Here is a 7,536-nt window from a genome sequence, read left to right as displayed (position 1 = left end):
CCTGGTAGCAGTAGTAGTAATATTGGTCCCTTACGCTGGTAGTAGTAATTTGGGTCCCTTACCCTTGTAGTAGTAGTAGTAGTAATATGGGTCCTTTACCCTGGTAGTAGTAGTAGCAGTAGTAGTAGTAGAAGTACTAATATGGGTCCCTTACCCTGGTAGTAGTAGTAGCAGTAGTAATATGGGTCCCTTACCCTGGTAGTAGTAGTAGCAGTAGTAATATGGGTCCCTTACCCTGGTAGTAGTAGTAGCAGTAGTAATATGGATCCCAAACCCTGGTAGTAGTAGTAGCAGTAGTAATATGGATCCCTAACCCTGGTAGTAGTAGCAGTAGTAATATGGGTCCCTTATCCTGGTAGTAGTAGTAGCAGTAGTAATATGGATCCCTAACCCTGGTAGTAGTAGCAGTAGTAATATGGGTCCCTAACCCTGGTAGTAGTAGTAGCAGTAGTAATATGGATCCCTAACCCTGGTAGTAGTAGCAGTAGTAATATGGATCCCTTACCCTGGTAGTAGTAGCAGTAGTAATATGGATCCCTTACCCTGGTAGTAGTAGCAGTAGTAATATGGGTCCCTAACCCTGGTAGTAGTAGTAGCAGTAGTAATATGGATCCCTAACCCTGGTAGTAGTAGTAGCAGTAGTAATATGGGTCCCTAACCCTGGTAGTAGTAGTAGCAGTAGTAATATGGGTCCCTAACCCTGGTAGTAGTAGTAGCAGTAGTAATATGGATCCCTTACCCTGGTAGTAGTAGTAGCAGTAGTAATATGGATCCCTAACCCTGGTCGTAGTAGCAGTAATAATATGGGTCCCTAACCCTGGTAGCAGTAGTAGTATGATGGGTCTCTTACCCTGGTAGTAGTAGTAGTATGGTTCCCTTACTCTGGTAGTAGTAGTATGGGTCCCTTACTCTGGTAGTAGTAGTATGGGTCCCTTACTCTGGTAGTAGTAGTATGGGTCCCTTACTCTGGTAGTAGTAGTATGGGTCCCTTACTCTGGTAGTAGTAGTATGGTTCCCTTACTCTGGTAGTAGTAGTATGGGTCCCTTACTCTGGTAGTAGTAGTATGGGTCCCTTACTCTGGTAGTAGTAGTATGGTTCCCTTACTCTGGTAGTAGTAGTATGGGTTCCTTACTCTGGTAGTAGTAGTATGGTTCCCTTACTCTGGTAGTAGTATGGTTCCCTTACTCTGGTAGTAGTAGTATGGTTCCCTTACTCTGGTAGTAGTAGTATGGGTTCCTTACTCTGGTAGTAGTAGTATGGTTCCCTTACTCTGGTAGTAGTAGTATGGGTTCCTTACTCTGGTAGTAGTAGTATGGTTCCCTTACCCTGGTAGTAGTAGTATGGTTCCCTTACTCTGGTAGTAGTAGTATGGGTCCCTTACTCTGGTAGTAGTAGTATGGTTCCCTTACTCTGGTAGTAGTAGTATGGGTCCCTTACTCTGGTAGTAGTAGTATGGGTCCCTTACTCTGGTAGTAGTAGTATGGTTCCCTTACTCTGGTAGTAGTATGGGTCCCTTACTCTGGTAGTAGTAGTATGGGTCCCTTACTCTGGTAGTAGTAGTATGGGTCCCTTACTCTGGTAGTAGTAGTATGGGTCCCTTACTCTGGTAGTAGTAGTATGGGTCCCTTACTCTGGTAGTAGTAGTATGGTTCCCTTACTCTGGTAGTAGTATGGGTCCCTTACTCTGGTAGTAGTAGCATGGGTTCCTTACTCTGGTAGTAGTAGTATGGTTCCCTTACTCTGGTAGTAGTAGTATGGGTTCCTTACTCTGGTAGTAGTAGTATGGTTCCCTTACTCTGGTAGTAGTAGTATGGGTTCCTTACTCTGGTAGTAGTAGTATGGTTCCCTTACTCTGGTAGTAGTATGGTTCCCTTACTCTGGTAGTAGTAGTATGGTTCCCTTACTCTGGTAGTAGTAGTATGGGTCCCTTACTCTGGTAGTAGTAGTATGGTTCCCTTACTCTGGTAGTAGTAGTATGGGTCCCTTACTCTGGTAGTAGTAGTATGGTTCCCTTACCCTGGTAGTAGTAGTATGGTTCCCTTACTCTGGTAGTAGTAGTATGGGTTCCTTACTCTGGTAGTAGTAGTATGGTTCCCTTACTCTGGTAGTAGTAGTATGGGTTCCTTACTCTGGTAGTAGTAGTATGGGTCCCTTACTCTGGTAGTAGTAGTATGGTTCCCTTACTCTGGTAGTAGTATGGGTCCCTTACTCTGGTAGTAGTAGTATGGGTCCCTTACTCTGGTAGTAGTAGTATGGGTCCCTTACTCTGGTAGTAGTAGTATGGGTCCCTTACTCTGGTAGTAGTAGTATGGGTCCCTTACTCTGGTAGTAGTAGTATGGGTCCCTTACTCTGGTAGTAGTAGTATGGGTCCCTTACTCTGGTAGTAGTAGTATGGGTCCCTTACTCTGGTAGTAGTAGTATGGGTCCCTTACTCTGGTAGTAGTAGTATGGGTCCCTTACTCTGGTAGTAGTAGTATGGGTCCCTTACTCTGGTAGTAGTAGTATGGGTCCCTTACTCTGGTAGTAGTAGTATGGGTTCCTTACTCTGGTAGTAGTAGTATGGGTCCCTTACTCTGGTAGTAGTAGTATGGGTCCCTTACTCTGGTAGGAGTAGTAGTAGTATGGGTCCCTTACTCTGGTAGTAGTAGTATGGGTCCCTTACCGTGGTAGCAGTAGTAGTAGTTTGGGTCCCTTACTCTGGTAGTAGTAGTATGGGTTCCTTACTCTGGTAGTAGTAGTATGGGTTCCTTACTCTGGTAGTAGTAGTATGGGTCCCTTACCGTGGTAGCAGTAGTAGTAGTAGTTTGGGTCCCTTACTCTGGTAGTAGTAGTATGGGTCCCTTACTCTGGTAGTAGTAGTAGTAGTAGTATGATGGGTCCCTTACCGTGGTAGCAGTAGTAGTAGTTTGGGTCCCTTACTCTGGTAGTAGTAGTATGGGTTCCTTACTCTGGTAGTAGTAGTTTGGTTCCCTTACTCTGGTAGTAGTAGTATGGGTCCCTTACTCTGGTAGTAGTAGTATGGGTCCCTTACTCTGGTAGTAGTAGTATGGGTCCCTTACTCTGGTAGTAGTAGTTTGGGTCCCTTACTCTGGTAGTAGTAGTATGGGTCCCTTACTCTGGTAGTAGTAGTATGGGTCCCTTACTCTGGTAGTAGTATGGTTCCCTTACTCTGGTAGTAGTAGTATGGGTCCCTTACTCTGGTAGTAGTAGTATGGGTCCCTTACTCTGGTAGTAGTAGTATGGGTCCCTTACTCTGGTAGTAGTAGTTTGGGTCCCTTACTCTGGTAGTAGTAGTATGGGTCCCTTACTCTGGTAGTAGTAGTATGGGTCCCTTACTCTGGTAGTAGTAGTATGGGTCCCTTACTCTGGTAGTAGTAGTATGGGTCCCTTACTCTGGTAGTAGTAGCATGGGTCCCTTACTCTGGTAGTAGTAGTATGGGTCCCTTACTCTGGTAGTAGTAGTATGGGTCCCTTACTCTGGTAGTAGTAGCATGGGTCCCTTACTCTGGTAGTAGTAGTATGGGTCCCTTACTCTGGTAGTAGTAGTATGGGTCCCTTACTCTGGTAGTAGTAGTATGGTTCCCTTACTCTGGTAGTAGTAGTATGGGTCCCTTACTCTGGTAGTAGTAGTATGGGTCCCTTACTCTGGTAGTAGTAGTATGGGTCCCTTACTCTGGTAGCAGTAGTAGTAGTTTGGGTCCCTTACTCTGGTAGTAGTAGTATGGGTCCCTTACTCTGGTAGTAGTAGTATGGGTCCCTTACCGTGGTAGCAGTAGTAGTAGTAGTATGAGTCCCTTACCGTGGTAGCAGTAGTAGTAGTAGTATGAGTCCCTTACTCTGGTAGTAGTAGTGTGGGTCCCTTACTCTGGTAGTAGTAGTATGGGTCCCTTACCGTGGTAGCAGTAGTAGTAGTAGTATGAGTCCCTTACCGTGGTAGCAGTAGTAGTAGTAGTATGAGTCCCTTACTCTGGTAGTAGTAGTGTGGGTCCCTTACTCTGGTAGTAGTAGTGTGGGTCCCTTACTCTGGTAGTAGTAGTATGGGTTCCTTACTCTGGTAGTAGTAGTGTGGGTCCCTTACTCTGGTAGTAGTAGTGTGGGTCCCTTACTCTGGTAGTAGTAGTATGGTTCCCTTACTCTGGTAGTAGTAGTGTGGGTCCCTTACTCTGGTAGTAGTAGTATGGGTCCCTTACTCTGGTAGTAGTAGTATGGGTCCCTTACTCTGGTAGTAGTAGTATGGGTCCCTTACTCTGGTAGTAGTAGTATGGGTCCCTTACTCTGGTAGTAGTAGTTTGGGTCCCTTACTCTGGTAGTAGTAGTTTGGGTCCCTTACTCTGGTAGTAGTAGTAGTTTGGGTCCCTTACTCTGGTAGTAGTTTGGGTCCCTTACTCTGGTAGTAGTGTGGGTCCCTTACCGTGGTAGCAGTAGTAGTAGTATGGGTCCCTTACTCTGGTAGTAGTAGTATGGGTCCCTTACTCTGGTAGTAGTAGTTTGGGTCCCTTACTCTGGTAGTAGTAGTATGGGTCCCTTACTCTGGTAGTAGTAGTATGGGTCCCTTACTCTGGTAGTAGTAGTATGGGTCCCTTACTCTGGTAGTAGTAGTATGGGTCCCTTACTCTGGTAGTAGTAGTATGGGTCCCTTACTCTGGTAGTAGTAGTATGGGTCCCTTACTCTGGTAGCAGTAGTAGTAGTTTGGTTCCCTTACTCTGGTAGTAGTAGTATGGGTCCCTTACTCTGGTAGTAGTAGTAGTAGTAGTATGATGGGTCCCTAACCGCAGGTGGTGGTAGTAGTAGTAGTAGTAGACTGCTTTTCATGGGAATGTTTTTAGAAAGACGCAGCCAATACATCTTTTTTTTGTAGACAAACATTGTATTGAAATGTTACCAAAATCCACAGCATTATACAGACATTCATATATAAAAACATACACTACATGATCAAAGGTATTTGGACACCTGTTCGTCAAATATCTCATTCCAAATTCATGGGCATTAACATGGAGTTGGTCCCCACTTTGCTGCTATAACAGCCTTCTCTCTTCTGGGAAGGCTTTCCACTAAGATGTTGGAACATTGTTGCAGACTTGCTTCCATTCAGCCACAAGAGCACTGATGTTGGGCGATTACACCTGGCTCGCATTCGGCGTTCCAATTCATCCAAAATTGTTTGATGGGGTTGAGGTCAGGGCTCTGTGCAGGCACAATGAGACGGCGCACAATTGGCCAAGCGTTGTCCAGATTAGGGGAGGGTTTGGCTGGCTGGGATGTCCTTGTCCCATCGCGCTCTAGCGACTCCTGTGGCGGGCCGGGCGCATGCACGCTGACACCGTAGCCAGTTGGACGGTGTTTCCTCCAACACATTGGAGCTGCTGGCTTCCGGGTTGAGCGAGCAGTGTGTCAAGAAGCATTGCGGCTTGGCAGGGTCGTGTTTCGGAGGACGCATGGCTCTCGACCTTCACCTCTCCTGAGTCCGTACGGGAGTTGCGGCAATGGGACAAGACTACAACTACCAATTGGATATCATAAAACTAGGGAGAAAAAGGTGGTAAAAAGTACCCCCCCCCCCAAAAAAATACAAGACGTTATTCCACACCAATCTCAACAAACCATTTCTGTATGTTCCTTGATGTGTGCATGGGGCATTGTCATGCTGAGACAGGAAAGGGCCTTCCCCAAACTGTTGCAACAGAATCGTCTAGAATGTCATTGTATGCTGTAGCGTCAACATTTCCCTTCACTGGAACTAAGGGGCCTAGTCCGAACCATGAAAAACAGTCCCAGACCATCGTTCCTCCACCACCTAACTTTACAGATGGCACTATGCATTCGGGCAGGTAGCGTTCTACTGGCATCTACCAAACCCAGGTTTGTCTGTCAGACTGCCAGATGGTGAAGCGTGATTCATCACTCCAGAGAACGCGTTTCCACTGCTCCAGAGTCCAATGGCAGCAAGCTTTACACCACTCCAGCCGACGCTTGGCATTGCGCATGGTGATCTTAGGCTTGGGTGCTGCTGGTTGGCCATGGAAACCCATTTCATGAAGCTCCCAACGAAAAGTTATTGTGCTGACATTGCTTCCAGAGGCAGTTTGGAACTCGATAGTGAGTGTTGCAACCGAGGACAGGCGATTTTTAAGCTCTTCAGCACTCCCATTCTGTTAGCTTTTGTAGCCTACCACTTCGTGGCTGAGCAGTTGTTGCTCCTAGACGTTTCCACTTCACAATAACAGCACTTACAGTTGAACGGGGTAGCTCTAGCAGGGCAGAAATTTGACAAACTGACGTATTGGAAGGTGGCATTCTATGACGATGCCACATTGAAAGTCACTTAGCTCTTCAGTAAGGCCATTCTACTGCTAAAGTTTGTCTGTGGAGTTTGCATGGCTGTGTGCTCGATTTTATACACCTGTCAGCAAATGGGTGTGGCTGAAATAGCAGAAGGCGTTTTTACATACATTTGTACAGTGCCTTTGGAAAGTATTCAGACCCCTTGACTTACACATTGTTACGTTACAGCCTTATTCTAAAATTGATTAAATAGTTTTTTCCCCCCTCAATCTACACACAATAGCCCCATAATGACAAAGCAAAAACTGTTTCAGAAATGTTTGCTAATTTATAAAATACAAAACTGAAATATTACATTTACATAAGTATTCAGACCCTTTACTCAGTACTTTGTTGATGCACCTTTGGCAGTGATTACAGCCTCAAGTCGTCGTGTGTGACGCTACAAGTTGGCACACCTGTATTTGGAGAGTTTCTCCCATTCTTCTCTGCAGAACCTCTCAAGCTCTGTCAGGTTGGATGGGGAGTGTTGCTGCACAGCTATTTTCAGGTCTCTCCAGAGATGTTCGATCGGGTTCAAGTCCAGGCTCTGTCTGGGCCACTCAAGGACATTGAGACTTGTCCAGAAGCCTCTCCTACATTGTCTTGGCTGTGTGCTTAGGGTTGTTGGAAGGTGAACCTTCACCCCAGTCTGAGGTCCTGAGTGCTCTGGAGCAGGTTTTCATCAAGGATCTCTCTGTACTTTGCTCCATTCATCTTTGCCTCAATCCTGACAAGTCTCCCAGTCCCTGCTGTTGAAAAACAGCCCACAGCGTGATGCTACCACCACCATGCTTCACCATAGGGATGGTGCCAGGTTTCCTCCAGACGTGACTCTTAGCATTCAGGCCAGAGTTCTTGGTTTCATCAGACCAGAGAATCCTGTTTCTCATGGTCTGAGAGTTCTTTAGATGCCTTTTGGCAAACTCCAAGCGGGCTGTCATGTGCCTTTTACTGAGTGGCTTCCGTCTGGCCACTACCATAAAGGCCTAATTGGTGGTGCTGTAGAGATGGTAGTCCTGGAAGGTTCTCCCATCTCCAGAGGAACTCTGGAGCTCAGAGTGACCATTGAGTTCTTGGTCACCTCCCTGACCAAGGCCCTTCTCCCTCAATTGCTCAGTTTGGCCGGGCGGCCAGCTCTAGGAAGAGTCTTGGTGGTTCCAAACTTATTCTATTTAAGAATGAGGGACCTTCAATGCTGCAGAAATG

Source organism: Salmo salar, chromosome ssa25 (assembly GCF_905237065.1).
Source record: "Salmo salar chromosome ssa25, Ssal_v3.1, whole genome shotgun sequence".
NCBI lineage: Eukaryota > Metazoa > Chordata > Actinopteri > Salmoniformes > Salmonidae > Salmo > Salmo salar.
The sequence above is the reverse complement of the archived record's forward strand: the minus strand, read 5'-3'. Positions refer to the sequence as shown.